An 18,747-nucleotide genomic window follows, 5' to 3' on the forward strand; every position below is an offset into this window, starting at 1 on the left:
GAATAGCCCCTACATTAAAAGTGTGTTTTGTCTCAAATAATAAGACAGAGTGTTTATTATTCTCCCAGTATTCCCGGAGAATTCGTGATTGTGGGCAGAGCCTGTTTTGTGTGAGACTGCTGAGGATTCAGGATCGCTTCTCCCATGCTCCATCCCTTTTCATTTTGAACAAGTTGTGTGAATAATTAATATACTGTAGAGTAGAGGTCATAAATGGTTTGTAACAAATAATTCATGCAACAAACTTAGATTCTCTTCTGCTTCCTGAATCTTTGCGAAGGGATGGCCATTTACTCATGTAGAAATTCATTGAATCTTTTGCATTTTTTTGTTGTTGTTATTAATATTAGTGGCACAGTATATCTCAAAGGGCAAGGCAGGCAAATCATTGTTCTGATGCTAATACTCCATAAGTGTCCTTACTGAATTGGACACAGTGACAGAATCATTAACTGCAGTCAACTGTTGATTTCAGTAGTTTACCGAAAGTAGTTTTGTGGTTTACATGTCATGCATGACATTTGAATATTATACAGAATCACTTGGCGTGCTTGATAATAATAACGCAATAAATTTTTGCAATGGCTGTTGCTAAAATGCGTGTATTGGCAGCTTTCGCTGGTACCTACTCTATTCTTATCTCCCTGAAATAAAGTGTTTTATTTATTTGCAACACCTGGAGAGCTATGAGAAGGATATAGTAAAAGCCCATCTGGGCAAGCGAGCAGCAGAAATATAAATTATAGTGCTGGAAGGCCATATGCATGAAGTAAAACTGGAGGAGCTTTTGGGTGTTTGGCCATATATTTTATAAAGATGTCCCTTTACCTGCCTTGAAACAACAATGTCACTAGGTTAGTTATAAATGCTATGTGGTTTGGAAATGCAGCTCCTCTTTCATTTGTTGTTCCCCTCCAATGTTTTGTCTGCAGATGGTTTGAGCCTGCCGTTAACAAAAGATAAGCACTGATTCTTAACTTTTTATCGATAGCTTTGAATATCATTGGTAGAAATCTACCTACCACGCAAAAAGTCGTTTAATATCTCTTCAGTCTCTTGGTCCTCATGTTGTAAGGTCGGATCCGCACTGGTGTGGTGAATGGCGGTCGCCTTCCATAGGTTTTGGTGACAACGGTGTATCCTTCTGCCTCTCTTCCTTGGCTCCTCATTTCTCAGGGTTGTCTTCTCACCCCCGGCTTCTCTGCCAGCAGAACTAACTGTGGTCTTTGGTCCTCAACTCAATGATAATACTGATTTTCTGAGAATTCTGGTCTGGATCCAAATTGTCCAGTTGGGTTTTAGCCCCCAAATCCACATGGTTCCATCTGAACATTTTTTATTACATTTTTGCCTGGATTTTAATTTTTATTTTTTGACTAAGGCTCTCTGGGTAATGCTGGCAAATCTTTCTTATAAAGTGGCTTTTTTCAATCCATTTCCACTCCTGTCTTTTTCTGTTTTCCAGCTGGCAAACGCTCTAAATCCTGGGTGAATACTGAAGGCAGGCACAATGATCGTGTTTAAGTGATTTTTTTCAAACATGGAATAATCTCAGAAATTACATTTTCAAGCTCTCTGCTTCTGTGAGGAAAATGTTGCACTTCAACAAAGGTCTGTGAAGATGTATCAGTATAAGAAATGGAGGGTATTTCAAAACAGTCAAAGCTTTATCAATACTTGAGTCCAAATAGCCACAGGAATAATTATCCATATACCCAGTACAGCACTTGAAAGTATGGTAGCTCAGGGAATTATAAACTCTAGAGGAATAAAATTGGCAAAGAAACCTACTGTCGGAAAGAAAGAAGGGATGAGAAAATTCTTTAAACGCCAAAAAAAGTCCCATCTAAATCCTGAGATATTCTTAACTTCCTGCTTTTAACTACAGCTGTATCTTCCTGCTACACAGAAGAGAGGCTAATTTTTTTCTTCGGAAGAAAAAATACTTTTAAAAGATCTCCCAATGAGCTTTTTAATTTTATAATCTGCCTAAGAATAACTTGCTTCCTCCTGTAGTTTTTCAGCTGATTAGAAGCTAGCCCATGTGTTCTTACCAGCATACAGGGTTTGTATTAATAGAAACAGCAGCAGATCCTGTTGTAATGAAGGAACATGGAGGTGCAGAAAGCTTTTTGGGGTCATTTAATTGCTTGGAGGTTACTTTTTTTTTTATTTTGAGTGGTTATGTTTTTATACACACACACACACATATATATATATAAAATTTGCAGCCAAGGCCAACAACCACAAAACTAGCACAGCCAAAAAAACATTGCATCGACACATTGAGTTTCTTTAGCTACATGATGTCCCAAATTTCAGTGCCAAAACAAACATTGTCTTCTGGTTTCTGTCCCGTAGCCAGTCTCATCCGGAGCCAGTGCTCCATTCTTGTCATTGCTCGAACAGATGCTGAATGTAGATCTGCTGCTTTGGTATGTTGAAATAAGAATATGCCCACACTGCTACTTTCAGAATATTTCCGACTTCCTGAAGACACAGTGAGTTCATTTTTTCTTTGCATACTTTTCCTCTGTTACTTCTTCGGTTGCCCATTCTTTGGTGTGTATTTGTCCAGGTGGTTGTGTTTCTTTCAGTTTCTCCATCACCTGCATCTTAAAAAAATAGTGGTGCCAAGAAATCAGAAGCAGATTGGTTTCTTACACTGGACTCCTTTTGGAGGCCTTTTGAGCCAAATGACTACTGAAAGTTGAGAGTAGTGATTTTAGGAGCTGTATTCCTGATCTGTCGTTCCTAAACTAAGGACTTTGTATATTAGTAGGACAGTAATTCTTTTATTTGTTCTACTTTGTGCATCACTCAGGGTCCCCTCTGTATGTCTTTAACTGAAGAGCATACTCAACGTCCCAGGCAATTCTTGACCGTTCAAAGAGGTCATCACTAAACAGAGCAGGATTTGTGAAATATAACATGGCACTTTAGCAAACCTACTTTAAGACCTACCGAATTTAAAAAAGGATTTAGACAGTAACATCTGGTAGTCTGGCGATTTTTTTTTAATTTTTTTTTTTTTGGATGTACTTTTACATCACTAACTGCTTGGTTTGTTTTCTAAGAGCTTTAACAGAAAATAGAAGCCTTTTTTTACTACCTCTATATTTGGTGCCATTAAAAAGGTAAGGTTCTGCGATTTCCTTGCTATGCTGGCTGCAGACATCTCCACTCAGCAAATTGGCACAGATACCTTTACATTTTTTTTACTTTCCCCCTGCCCCAGTTGAGTGAGCTCTGCCGTCACTACGTTTCTAGGTATATCAAGACCAATGGTATGTGAACACTATATTGCTAAGAGCTTTTAGTGTGTAATCACGTTGAGTTGGCTTGGGCATTCTTAGCCATAGCAGTGCTGATTTCAGCGCAAGCCAGGAATCTAAATATTTTCTGTGCTTTTCAGAAGGGTTTTGCAGTCCAGACTGAGCTTTTTTTTTTTTTTTCCTCCCCTGCAGCTATACTGCTCTCAGCGACTTAGCTGAAGGCTGAGACAGGTACATCTAGCCAGGCTTCAGTCTGAGCAGGGCTGCAGTGTAAGCAAGACAGAGATTCAACTGCGAAAATGATGTTCGTGAATTTGCAGTTGTGTCATTTGACCACCGTCAGGATTAAGCACAAAACCGGTTTAGTTCACTCAAGTCCAAATGCAGCAACCTCTAAACACAATGTATTCCTTAGAAGAAATGGTTGAAAAATTCTTAGTGTCATTGGGAAGCCTTTTCCACCCATTTAGTAATATTTCTTTTGAAAGGTGTTTTTGGTAGACCTTGAACAACAGTAACAACCAAGATGACATTTGCCACCTTAACTTTTCCTGGAGTACGTGCCTGTTTGCCTCTTGGCTGCAATCTCTTTGGGCTCCTCCATTGCTCTGCTGCTTTCTGCATCGCCAGGGAGAGTGTCTGGGCGAGCGTTCAGCCTCAGAGGGCTCAATGACAAGGTGTTTGCCATCAACAAAGCATGGGACTGAGCAGAGGCAGTCAAATTTGCAAAGCAGATTCACCGGCCAAATAGAGAAGGTTTGAGGAGAGGAGGGAATGGTGAAAAAAACCCAGATTTTCCTCCTTTTTGTTAGCTTCTGGGTATGTCTGAAGTAATCAGAAGGAAACGAAATTTCAAGTTGACAGTTTCCCTTTAAAATCCCTTAAAGTGCCCTGTGCATCAGTGCTGAATGTGAATACCATTTTCTTTCTTTCTTTTTTTTTTTTTTTAAAAAAGAGAAATATCTATTAATAGATCTCTGTAACAACAATTGCTTACCGGTTTATGCTTATGGCTTATCACAAAACCATTCAGGAGGACTTGTGGTAAAAACTGTGAAGTTTGTATAATTGCAACTAGAGGCAAAGCTTCGCTTCAGGGTCTGCTACACTATCAAGCTCTGTAAGAGCAAAAAATAACGATGTAATTCCAATGACTTGTTCTAAGGGGCTGGGTGATCTTGTTTGACCCAACAAGACACTCACTTGGGCAAGAAGGATGGCTTGGATCAGAGCTCCTTGTGATTAACACACTGCTCTCCCTGGTCTGTATTGCAAAGATCTTTTGATCTGAGTCATGTATTTTCAGTGGGATGTGATAATTGCGTTAAAATTAAATATTTTACCTCTTTTTTTTTTTTGTGTGCGTTATCTGCAGTTATATTTGTGCAAGCGTTCCAACGTAATATCACGGAAAACTACCACGGTGACAAAACAGCAAACATCCCGTATTATTACCTTGTGCCATGGGATTTCAAGTAAACTAGAACTCTTTACTGTTTAGGAGAGCTGCCAGTCCCCCTGAAATTACCATTTTAATTGGATTGATCATAAACTCTTTGCTCTGGCTGTAATACTAGACTGAGAAGATTAAATCTATTTAGCCATAGTTGGGGGAAAGGGTGACCTTTCAGCCAGTTTTTTTATAACTGAAAGGTTACTCATTTTTCTGACGGGAACGTGATGCATGGAAATGTGATGTGAAATAGTAGTATTAGATATGGTATACATATTTAAATACGTAAATGTAGTTGGTAAATACACATTTATCTATTATTCTTGCTTTTATAATTGTCATATGAATGTGAAATTATTATAGTTTATTTAAAATGTATTTATTTGGAATTTTTTATTTTTATTATTAATATTGGGGGAAATACACGCACACACACAAAATCAATTTACTTTTAAACGATTAAAGTGCCGCGTCTTAAAATAGCAAGTATCTTGTGGCCTCAAAATTTCCAGAGCCAAATCTTTTTTCTCTGAACTCTTCTGTCTTAAGATTGCCAGCAGCCTAAACATTATATAAGACTTTTTTGTCCTGCCGGCATGACCATCTCCTTTTACGGTGCTCTTTGCTGCCTGTGATCTTTGTCAGCCCAAGCAGAATGGAGAGCCCAAGATGTTTCCTTCAGTCTAATTAACACCAGACCATTATGGGCATGTTTGGTGTCATACTTCCAACCTCTTCTTCTTTTGCTATTTAAATGAGTAACTTGATTTCAGCATTTTCGTCATATTGGGTCTCTTAGATAACTTGGTACTAGTCGTTATAACAACTTTCTTTCAAATCTTTTCCCTTTTATGGTTGACCTATTGCGGGAAGAATTCCGTACTTTTTACCTACCATTTTAATAAGTTTAATCTAACAGTTTTTTGCTTGGGTGAAAAGGCAGTCACAGTTAAAATGCAGAACTCAATTCTGACATCTCTTTTCAGCATCCTTCTAAGTACAAACCTAGTAGAAGCTTAAGCAATGGAAAATAGAGAGAAAAATTAATGCTTTGCTACCTTACTCAACAGCTTGCTTAGGTCTGTTGATTTAGCAGGTATGCCTGCAAACAGAAGATGCAGTGATTTGACACTTCCAGACTAGTTTTCTCTTTGCTCCCATAAATGGCAATTCTGTACTTTGTGCATTTTATTTTTTTTTCATTTAAAAATATTTATGATGGAAAATACAGCTCTTCAAAGACTTGTAGTATTGACAGAGGTGTTTAAGAGCAATAAAGCATGCACAAAAACATCTAAGCTCTTCAAATTCAGGTATGGTACTCCCCTTCTTTTAACATTTTCTTTCTTTCTTCTTCTAAAATACAATGCAAGTCAGCAATACTTCATTAACATTGAAGCTTAGACCGTAACTGGGGCAGTATGGGCATCACAATTGAGACTGATCATGTGCTTTCTTCTTTGACTTGAGTTCAAATATACAAAGAGTAAATACAACCCTCTCTACTCAACAAAAATTTCTTCTGCTCTTGTATATACCAGCAAGAGGTTTCAGAACTGTGTGGTGACTATGGATGAGCACGAGGGAAACTCTTCTTCTGCTTATCATAATGGATTGCCATCAAGACTTCAAGAAGCATTTAAATAGTGTGTCTCAAGTGAGCAGATTGTAGCAGAGAGGGTTAACTGTGTCTTCCAAAAAGTTATATGATATTTGGAAAAATTCCGTGGATGAGTTCCCTTTGAATGCTAATTGCGTACACTTATTAAGCCGTAATTTTCTTTCCTTTCACATTTGCTCTGTGCTTCAAGGTAAAAGATGGAAGACGGGATTATGACAAATTCTCTTCTGGGATCTGTGTAGTGGGGCTTGACTTTGATCTTCCTTTTCTCCTGCCCTTGGAGACCAAAGGCATTTTTGCATATGGCAAATGAAGAGAATTGTGGGGCTCAGAACTGCTGTGCTGATCAGAGAGCTCCCTGAAAGGTCTGTGTTCTGCGTTATTGAAACATTAAGGAGTGTAGCTCAGGCTGTTTGGGGCTTGTAGTGGATGTGGCTTTGCGTCCTGGCCTGGAGTCTATGAGTCTGGCATGGGATGAGAGGTCAGATGGCCTCAAATTCAAAGGTGACCTGTCCTTTGGAGTCATATGAGACAGCTAAGTTTTCCCCCCCTTCTTTTGTGTCCATTGCCCACACATGAACAAGGGGTTAATATGGGAGTTCCCAGCAATTTTTGAAAGCTGTGCTTTCCTGATAACTGTTCACAACGTCTGCTGGGGAATTAAAGCTACAGTGGGCATAGATTTCAAATAGATTTCTATTAGGGAAGCCAATCCTGTCAATCAGAAGAGGTTGATAGCTAAGACTGCACATTGAGGACCCCAGCTTACAGTTACACAGTCTCCCTAAAGCAAAGTCCTTATCGGGCTTTGCTGTGTCAACGGTACCAAAAAGCAGTGCTGAGCTATGTGCGGTAGAGATAAGATGAAATTAGTGCTCTTCGGCGGTACAGTTAGCTTACTAAAATCTGCTATATACTAGGTTTCTTGGAGCTTCTAAATTTATCATATTCTCTGCAAGGTGTATTAACCCTCTTTGAGAGCTGGGCAATCATGGAAGAGCCCGGCACGACGGTGCTGAGCGAAATACAGGAGTAAGAGGGGTTGTGTGGGAGGTAGCCAGGGGTGGACATCTCCTAGGCACGGTTGTGAACAATATAGGGTTTCTTCCACTACAAAGTGACCTGAAGATCTACTAATTCTTTATCTTGAAGGCTTCTTGTGTAATTGAGCAAATAAGGATATATTTGGGAAAGACAGGGCTTTGCTTTCAGCTGCAAACTTGCCCTGTGGGATTTTCGTCATTTTCCTGAGCCAGTGTTCTTCCATAACTATTTTTTTTTTTTTCTTCTTGGCTGGGGTAGAGGTAGGAAAAGGAGACCTGAGGATGCTTTTTGTTGTACGTATTACATCTAAGTAATGAGACCCTGTATTCACTGAAACTTCTGGACGCTATCATGCCAAAAATAAAACATATAGTCTCATTCATAATAGCCAACAAATAGATGGTACTTTAAGTTTTTCAGTTTGCTTCTGAAGAAAGCCCAATAATTGAATAGGCTTTGTTGTACAGAAAGCAACTACCAATACCTCTTTTGATCGATTTCTTTTTCATTTCCCATCTTTTTCTCTCCACAGCTTTCGTACTTTTTTTTCCCTTCTGTCACCTTCATTTTGGAGCTTGGACTGGTAGTGTGTTTTTCCAAGAGGAATGGCTCTTATAATCATGAATATCACCTTTTGATACAGTTCAGATAGGCCATCAAATGTAAAAACTTTTTCTTAGGTGGCAGTAGAAAAAACGAGTTGTTAAAAATAACTTGTATTTTGTCTAAAAAAGGACGTGACCATATGAGTTACCCTGCTTTCCCAAAATAAAACCAATTCCTATTAATATATTAAGAAAATTCTTAGGCCAAACAGCTTCACAGGGCTACATTTGCTTTTCAATGCATGTGTCACTCCCTGATCCAATTATGACTGAAAGTTTTCAGAGGCAAAGTTAATTAACAGTCTGCCACAGTACTCCTGACTCCTGGAGTTCCAGTAATGACTTGATTTTTGTAGAACTGAGCTTATTATACACAAAAAACAAGCCTGGACAGAACGACTTCGTGCAGCTCCTGAAAACGTATTACTATTATCAGCATCCTCTCTGCAACGGCAGAGATGCCAGATTTTAGGACTGTAAGCACAGGATGCAGAATTCAGGTTCTACCTGATTGTTTGCAAAAAGGTCTTGCATTTTTCACTCATCTCCAGCAATTATTGTATTACCAAAACCCATGATGAACATTTTTCATGTTGATGAACATTTTCACTAAAGAAAAATTAGCAATGAGGGGAAGTCCACACGTGAAGCACAGGTAGTGTTAGAATTTCATTTTCATATTTGGCAGCTTAGCTCTCTGCAAAGGAGTGTTCAGCTTTTCATATGTTAAGGGAAATACCAATAGGAATTTTTCTCTTTGGTTACACAATAGCATCACGTAGGGGTTTAGTAGCCTCATGTAGGGGTTTGGTAGCCTCACGTACGGGTTTAGTAATGTTCTCCCTAGCTAAATAATGGAGCTTTTTCTCTTTTTCCACATCTGATATTTTCCTTGAGGTCAAAAAAAGTATAATTTCTCAGACTTGTCCAGTACTCCTGTTTTCCAGGGCCACATAATGCAGCTGCCTCTGCAGCAAAGCTAAGAGGTCTCCATCTGTGGACTCCAGCCCTCTTCCAACTCTTTTCTCATCTCTTCAAAATATTGTGTGTTTCCCATGACATGAGGGCCTTTGGCAAGCTCGTGGCGTGTGAGCCATTAATAGGTGCTTGCCTTAAACTGCATGTTGCAGCACCCTGGAAGTATTGGTGTGGCACAGAGCGAACGTTGGAGCAGAAGCAGTAAGGGTAGTATGAAATCAAGAGCAGAAGACTGACAAATCTCAAGCAAGAAGCAAGTTTTCACCATCCACCTCCCCTCACTGAGGATGCCCTGTTCGAATTCCTCCAGTCATTCAGATAGCTTTCCAGGGAACCATCTAATATCACCAAATACCTTTGGGAATCGGATACCTTTGATGTTCTGATGGGAATGGAATCCATCGCAGAATTGGTACATCGGGAATAATTTATATAAAGCGTTTTCCCTTCCTGGTTTTGGGATTTTGACCTTGTTTTTCTAATTAAGAGTTTTCTTCTCTTTTCCAAACTGTAAATACTTGTTTGCAAGACATTGAAGTTGGGTAAATTGTGGGGAAATATTCAAATGAAAAGAAAAGGCGAAGGCATTGCTGTGTGAGGAAGTTTTTGCCACAAAGGTAAGAACTATTTCTCACATATCTATTTGTAATTCCTAGTAGCAAATGTAATTTGAAAAGCAAGGAAATCCTAAGAAAATCTTGGGGAAAATTACTCTGGTTAGTCATCTTAATATCAAATATAGGCTGTTTTGGACATCTTATGCCAGATCTGCAGATCCTGTTTCAAAATTGATCTACATTTGCTGAGGCTCTAACAAAATTTTCTCAATGGGGCATGATGCTTAAAAGGGCCTCTTGCCAAAGACTATTAACGGGCTTCTCTGAGAAGTTTGTGCTCTGCCTTTGGCCACGCTGAGAGCCCTGATGCTCTGATCCAAAGCAGAAGTTGGACATTAGTTTCGAAGAAGTGCTCTTTGGTCTTTGGTAGCATAAGGTGTGTGCTGCATAAAACTATTGCAAAATCTTTGTAGCCCCATGAAACATCCAGGCACACTCAGTATATACAAATAAGTGAAAATAATGCAAGAAAATAAAAATAATAAGCATTTTAACTTAGGCTAAATCGTTAGAGTCAAGATACAGCATGTTGTTAAGTGCTTATGTGGAGTGAAATCTAATTTTTTAAGGTTCTATGCAAAACACAGGACTTACAATATATTTTTTCAGTTGCTGGGTGAGGAATAACAATAGACCCTAGAAGTATGATGTAGCTATATATTATTCCTTCTGTCGTTGGATTAATTAAATTCGTCAAAAGCAGTTATCAGTGTGTCCATCGCCTGATACGATTAGCAGCATGAATTTAGAATAGTGAATGGATCTAAGAAGAAAATGTGTTTCTGAGCTGTGGTTTACAAATTGAATCAATATAGATATATCCTAAGAAAACCCAATCTGTTATGTCTCAGTTAATGCAAACTGCTGTGTACTTTGTAAACGTAGAGTTCCTTTATCTGGAGCAGAGTATTTCATTTTCACATCACTTCAGTGGTGCATAGGACTATTTCAGAGGAAGCAGGGCAGCATACGGTTGTGCTGCGTTGGTGCGGGATTAGAATTTTCACCATAATAATAATCCTTTGAATTTTTACTGCCCTGTACTTTTCTCAGTACTAAATACTGAAGTACTCAGAACTAAATCCGTCACGTGTGATTTAGTCGCTTAAAAATAGGTATCTAGTGCCTTTTATCGCGCTGCACCGTATCCCACAGGATCCTCTGCTGATGATCCAGAAGGGCAGAGGTCTGTTGCAGACCTCGCATCGCAACTGTTGGCTACACGCAGATGCCTAGGTACTCCACAGCACCCAAAATCACACCGGATCCCTATTTTCAGACTATTTGAATCCCGTCCTACAAGCATGCACACACGCGTGCACGCAGGCACTCGCTCTCACGCCCTGGAGGGTGAAACCCTACAATCCGCTTTGAACAGGGCAGGTCCAAATACTTTAAGATGATTTACTCATTAATGCCTGGACTGTTACTAGGCATCACCTTTGTGGCATGCAGGCCTTAGCAGTGGTTTGTACTCTCTGAACACCTGTGTGCTGCTCTTGCGCACGTGTATTTTTCCCGTCCTGCTGCAAAGGACAGGTTTGGGAAGCCGGCTGTTTGGCCTGTTCACGTGATGGTGGACTCCAGAGTCTTTCTTCCCGATGCACAACAGCAGCTCCTGGGGAAGGACAAAAGAAACCCTATTTTCTCTTTCTGCTGTTACCTTAGCAAGCTTCTCAGAAACTCTTTGCGCAATAAAATCTTCTTTTACATGTTTTAGGAATTCTTTTCAGCATCTTCTCCTGGTCATGTGAACCTAATTTTACAGTTCAACTACCTTAAGACATATTTTTTTGAAGATGATGATAAAATACAGAGAAGGGATGTCCTCAAGCTTGCAGTTAGGAGATTAGCTACTGTTTATGTTTCGTTTCTGTGACGCTGCTGTAATTCTCTAGGAGTCTTTGGGTCCTGTCCTGTTAGAGCATTGCTGTTTTAATAGGTGGCTTGAACTAAAAGTCTTTCCAGCACCCAGACATGGTGGCCCAAATACTACTTTGCATCTTTACAGTAGCGACCAGCCTTCAACTTTCACATCCTCCTGTGACATGTTTCACTCATTTTCTCGCTGGATTTGTTACTCCAGTGGTGGCAATATTCCTAATATTCATGATTTAAAAAGAAATAAATAGATAGACCTATTTATCTTTGCCCTCTGTTTTCTAATTCTTGCAGACTGGTTTATATTTTCTGGCTTTCTCCTCTACTGAGGAGAGCAGAGGTGGATTATGAACTGTGTGAGAACGTACTCTGACATTTGCTGACATATTACAGGGCTGAGCTCCGTTAGTGTTTTGGATAGAAGTCAGTGCAAACCGGTTATTTGATCTCATAGCAGGTATTAATGCATATTTTGTATGCGCTCAGTGTTTGCAAGGCATCCCTATAGACAAATGTGGTAATGCCAAATCCGCAGTGAGAAAGGACTCTTGTACCATCTCTGTCCTAGAGACAGCGACTGATAGAAACATCAGCTTCCATTGCCGCGTCTCCACTGACGCCGGACCTTATCGTTTGCTTTTCCATACCTTGTGCTTTTACCTGTCTCGTCTTGTGTGCTTGACAGGAATCTACATTAACTATACATTCAGTCCCCGTTTATTCTCATCTTTCACTGGGAAGTTTGTTCTTTTTTTCAGGGAGAACTTGACTACTGAACTTTTCAGTTGTGAAATAAAAAATAGATTACTAGGATTATCTGTCTTTTATGCTTGACAGGAATTTACGTTAACTATATGTTCATTCCCCATTTATCCTCATCTTTCGCTGGAAAGTCTGGTTGTTTCTTTCAGGGAGAACTTGACTGCTGAACTTTTCAGTTTTGAAATAAAAAATAGATTACTAAGATGGTCAGATGTATCTAATGTAAAGCTTTGTTTAAAAACCTGGGAAGTTTGACGTGACAAAAAAAAAATAATTTTAAACTTTCTTGATGATACGTTGAAACCATTAGGTAGTGGCTACCTAATCATTTTCTGGAGCGGTGTTGGAGCCAAAGCAAATTGTCATAGCGGTGGAAAGCAGATAGCAGTAACACTTGTTTACATTTTGGAAGCAGGCATTCCACACATCTAGTTATATCTAACTCCCTCCAGCATGTGTCAAAAGTAATACTCATCACTCTTCCATAAAAGGCCTAAAGTGACTTAATCAGCTGATGTTTCTCTCTGTTTTAACTGCTTGCTCCTGTTTGAGGCAAGGAGAGGCTGTCTGTTGCTGCATGGCGGCATCGTATGTCTTCGTTAAACAGATACTGAACCTTCCTGTTCTCCTTTTACATCCTATCATCTTCTTGCTCCCTCCTGACTCTCAATAAATAAAAGAAGCTCAGGCCAGACAGGGCTGCGAAGTTGCAGCCAGGCGGGGCGGGATGGAAGCTGCCTTTGGAGTCATGACTGGGCTTCCCACTGATGTGACAGCACTGAAGGCAGTCAGACATAAGAAGAGATCAAATACGGAGCTTTTGAGGCCTCTTGCTTCACAAATACACAAAACAAAAGTGCTGATGTGTTACCTGGGGTAAAAGCCAAGTCAACAATAAAAAGCTAAAGTAAGTAATAAGGAGCGGGAGCGATTGATGGACACAGCAGTAGCTCATCTCACATGTATATTTAATGCTGGTTGAAAGCGTGCATGGGAACTAATGAATTGCCGACATATCTATGGCGTGCGCCCGGTAAAACGGAGCGGTTTAAATTATGCAGGACGTGTCATCCCGTTGCCAAATATTTAACACCATTCCTACAGAAGAGAGACAGCTCAGGGGATCCTTATTTAAACATAAGTAATCAAATCCTTTTCTCATCATGGCAAGCTCTTTTGCATAATTTGTGCCTGCCACATCTAGAACTCACACACAAACTCATTTGCAAAGAGGCAGCCGGGTGTTGGTAGAGAAAACTTAGTGGTTCCATAACAATTTGTGCTGTACCGTAACTGTGTAAGTGAGTAAAAATAGGCCTGTCTGGATCACCATTTGCTGATTATAATTGTTGTCTGCGCCTGTCTGATTTACAGTGACTTATGATTATTTCTTGTCCTGGGATTGAGAAAGAGTATCTTTGCTACAGAAAATTACCCATGCTGACTCAAAAAGAAAAATGTTGGAAATGCAAATATTTTCCAGGAGATGAAAGGCACCCAGAGCTCCCCATAGCTCTTCTGAAAGTAATGCTTTCGGCGCAAACTGGCTCATCTGTCTAATGGGTATAAATTGCTCCTGCCTGAAATGAATTTTATTTCAAATTCAGTATCTTTCAAAATTTATGGTTACTAGTCTGTAGGGTTTTTTGCTTCTGTAAAATTCACAAAGATAGCTAACCTGGTGCAATGTGCCCTCACAAGAGTTATTTGTTATTTTAGTGCTATTCTGGCCCCTTTTTGATGACCAAAGAGGTGGCACGCTGTCCTGACTTCCCTGTGTTTTGCCCAACTGAGTGCATTTGGGTGCTGATAACTTAATAAGCTCGGGGAAGGAAAGAAAGGATAAAGAACAGCAGTGAAAAACCTTAGGCAGCCGGCAGCTTTGATAGTAGCAGATGAAGTTTCAATGGGAATTACAAATGAGGAGATAGAGCAGAATTTGTAATAAAGATCCACCACGCAGTGCGAGTAACTGAACTCCCACCTACATATTTCAAGCTTATTTCCACAGTGCTTGAAATTCCATAACGTTAATGCTGACCTTTAGTACGGGGGAGCATTAGAGGAAGGAAGATGTGTCTTGCTATATTGGGAGGGCACAAAATTTGAAAGAATTTGAGAATGTGACGGGAAACTTTAGGAACTAATGGGAAGGGACTAATTAGTCTCCTTTATAAAGTCTACTATGTGTTTGATGTATGAGTTATAAGATCGGATTCCAAAATTAAACCACTACAAAATTTTAATATGTTGTTATGCCATTTTGTTAAAATTTGGAATAGAAATAGCTGAGATTACAATGGGAATGTACAGGTAAAAAGTGTTACAGTAGTTTTACGTATCTTGCAGGTTTTTAAACCTGTAAGTGCTGGAGAGGAGATTTGTAACACACACAAAAAAAGTAACTCAAGTTCTGAAAACATTATTGGAGCAAATCTGCCTCTGAAGTAGTAGAATCTACACTCTCATACCTGATAGTTTGTTTCAGTAGAGAGCTTTTTGTCAATAGAGAAGCACGAGTTATCAGTGGACTTCATGTTGGTTGCTGATACAGAGCATTATAGAGAATGTAATGCTGTATATTGTACTGCGCATTATACAAAGTTTAGAGACTATACCATTAAGGCAAATATAGAGCCATCTTTTCCCAGGATATATATACCCTTCTGGCTTCTGACTACTCTGCTTCAGGGATTAGCTGAGCTAATGGCAGCAACAGCAACTCGATGACAACTGTGTCTGTCCTCTGTCAACTTGTATGAGTTCTTTTTTGTTCATTGAATAATTTTAACTTTCTAATCATTAATTATTGGCACATTACACTTTTAAAAGTTATTCCCATTTTCTTTTACATTCTTAATTTCAGGCCTCATGTTACAGTGCTTTCCTTCGCCAGCATTTCTGTCCTTTACTTGATACCTCACCTGTTTTGTTTCCTGAAGGGCAGATATATATAAATGAAATGTTCTTTTTTTGGCTTTGAAGAAATTGGCTTTGGGTCAGTGACTAGACCTCCTCTCTCCTCTTCTGTCATTTCTCCCCTCTTGTCCTTCCCACACTATGCCTGACATATTACCCCTTCTTGTCTGCTTTCTGTACCTCATTCTTCACAGCTGGTTTTCCTTGCTCTCATTATTTCCCATTCTTTGCTTCGGTCTTTCACTTTTTTGCTTTTCATCCTGTTCATTTTGACAACTTCACTCTTGCCTTGCGATAATTCCACACTTAGTTAGTTCACTTCATGTTTGATAAAGAAGTATCAAGACTGTTAAATCTCATTTGCCAATAGGTTGATGGTAATTTTCTACAGAAGCAGTGACTGCTGCAGATTCCCCCGGAACTTTTCTCTTTTATCCATTTCCTTGGCCACGCTTCCAGTCCTGCACATTAAGGCTGATGTTTGCAAAAAAGCCTAGTGAATGAAGTGGAAGCTTGTCACTCAGCTCCTCTTGGTGTCTTGGTGATGAAGACCCAGGTAAGGAATTCACTGAATTACCAGCTGTGTACAAATGTGAAAAACTGTGGTTTGAAATATAGCCTTTCCTACCACTAGACATTCCAGATTTTCTTGAGATTTATTCAGATTCTAGCTTTCAGATGCCGTCTATGATAAAGCTGCGTGGAAAAAAGCCAGAGAAACAAAGGGAGCTCTCTGAGATCCATCAGAAGGGCTTAGAAACCAAAAAATGAGCTCCTTCTCAAAGGACTTCTTGTTGTCCTGCATCCAGTTGAAAAGCTGATCCAGTCAAATAGAATGATTTGGGATTTGCAGGTTGCAATGACGAGATGGCACCAGTGGTTTTCCTCTAGTGGAAAAAGCGGAGATAAAGTTTCTGATAGTTTGTACACATTTCTTAATCTAACCTGAAGTATATCCAGTGATCTCTGGAATACTTTATCATTCTTTCTTCATGGACAGAAAGTATTACAGGATGAAGTCTGAGCTCCCACTGTGCAATAGAATAGCTTTGACTTACTGGTAATGAGAGTAGAATTAAGCCCATTCTACCTAGTGGGTGCGAAATTAGCTCATCTGGTGTGACACTATTCCATTTTCTGGAGAGCATATGAAAAAATCTAGTTGACAGGGACTGTGAACATAGAAATGCTCAGCAGAAGGCTTCTTGAAACAAATAAACTTGATTTCTATTTGAAAAATATCCAGCACGTGACAATACCAACTAAAGTACCACGTGGACTGGTCCTTGGCTTGAAACTAAACCCTTAATTGGTTATAACGTGGTGTTGATAGAGGTTAGAAAACTGATGATGGATGGAGAATTTTCCTTTTAATCACCAGACATTTTCCTTCTGCTCATACCTTTAATAGAGTGAAACTTCAGCTTTTTTAATACTTTCCAGGATCTCTCCTTTCACTTTTGAGTTTAAATACTTCCATGATCTATGTGAAAGTAGATAAAATCATTTCAGTAGTTGCAGGCTGGCTACTTAATTCACATGGCAAATGAGTAAAAGTGAGATTGAACTCACCTGAAACAAACAAACAAAAAAGAGGATTGCAAAGAGTCTCTACCTTTATAAAGAGATTAGCCATACTGAGATATTAATTTAAGGATGTCTCCACTCCATTTTTCCCCTAAAATATTACATTTTTCTTTATCTATACCCTGCTGCAGTGTCAAAGATCTAATGAAAGTTGAGATGAACTACTCAGCAGATCAACCCTTAAAAGAAGAGAAAGTATTAGTGGGCTGATGATGAATATTTCAGCTCTTTGCAGCACTTCTTACCCCCACAAAATCAACCCCTTTTTTAGGTTCAGACAAGGATCAATTTATATTTACTTACTTTGTCCTTGTGAGAAAGACAAAAAAATAAATAAATAAAGAAAATAAACGAGATGTTTTCTAGAAAGGCTTCTTTCTTGTCCCTCTTTTTTCTGTCACCTGATGCTGCCATGGTAAATATTCAGAAATAAGAGTCAGATCAGGACTGAAGTGCATAGCTAACGTAATGGAGGTTCACGGGTGGCCCTCCTTCAGTTCTTAGTTGTGGTCTTGGGTGAGGAAGACACATGCTATGGATCTCCAACTGCCTGTGTTTTCAGTGCTGGTGGATGTAGGGCTACCCACAGATGCTCATCTGCAGTAGGAGACCACCAACCGCTTCCCTTAAAATGTAATGACCAAAAAAGATTTGCAGAATAGGTGAGAACAGGAAAATCCCTCTCTTTTCTGAACAATTCCCTATTTTTCCATGTCTGACACATGCTCTGCTATCCTCCCAAACGCTGCAGTCTTCTAAAACAAGACATTGTAGCTGGTTGAACGGAGCAAACTTGTACATAAGTGCAGGCAAACGACCCGCACTTGAAGAGAAGCTGTAAGTCACTACAGTGGGTAAGACTGGTCGCCACCTGGCCCCAATCATGCTGGAGGAAAAAAGAAAGTGTGCACGTGGATTGGTATCCGTGCTTTTTTTGTTGTGTTCTGACACTCAGTCGTGACTCAAATAATTTTCTGAACAGGTATTTCTACCTTTTGGGCAAACAAATATCTGTTCCTCAAGCTGTCATACTTCGTTTTGAAATTATATATTATTGTTGCCTTGCCTGGGAGTATGAGCAGCAGAAGATATTAAATTCTATTTAATTATGTGCATACATACATATGGCACTTTTTTTCCCCCCAAACCTGGGCATGTATCAGCCATCAGAAAAGGCAGGAATACCCTCTGATCAGAGACAGCACTGAGCTAAAAGTGCCTGTTAAATTCAATGAGTCACTTTCCACCGATCTTAGAGAGTCTGCTGTGGCCCTGCCTTTCTTTGAACGCAGGTATTTTTTTTTCGTGGCTGTATTTCCTCGTTACACAAGTGGTCTCAATTACTTTTGCTTTCTGAACACTGCTTCATGCAGCGAGGCATCTGAGACCTGTGTCCATAACTTGCACGCTGCAATCACCTTTCACCAGGAAGATCTCAGAACCCTGAAATACTGTGCTGAATTTCTTTTGACCAGATATTGCCCATTCAGCTAACAAACCAATTATTTTGCATTTAGAAAACAACCCCCAAACATCCCGCCCATAAGGTACGGTTAAGTAGAAAGGCCACGGGTGCCGGATGGCCCGTGCACTTCCACGTCAGGAAGATGTTCTACCAAGGACACGCGGAGTGAAGGACGCCGGCATGTTTTGGGGCGTGTTGCTAAGGAAACCTGTGTTTTTTGATGAAATGTGCTGGGAACGGCTGGCTTTGGAGAGTTTGTCTCTTTGCCGCCAGTGCTGCCAAAAGGGGAGCAGCAGCCCTTAGTTGCTGTTTTAAAATTTTTACATAACCACGTATTTCTTTCTAATGTAAACAAAGGAAGAAAATTGAAAGCTTCTTTTAGAAGAAGTGAAAGGAGAATGAGGGGAAGTAATTCAGTTTTGAGAGGACTGTGTGTGTGTCAGGGACCTCCGGTGCCTGAAGGACCAACCACAAGAGCTTGAGGGGGGGTTGTGGTCTTTTGGTGGCCAAGCCCATAGCTCATATCCTTGCCGCATCTGT

The sequence above is a fragment of the Larus michahellis genome, chromosome 6 (assembly GCF_964199755.1).
Source record: "Larus michahellis chromosome 6, bLarMic1.1, whole genome shotgun sequence".
Taxonomy (NCBI): domain Eukaryota; kingdom Metazoa; phylum Chordata; class Aves; order Charadriiformes; family Laridae; genus Larus; species Larus michahellis.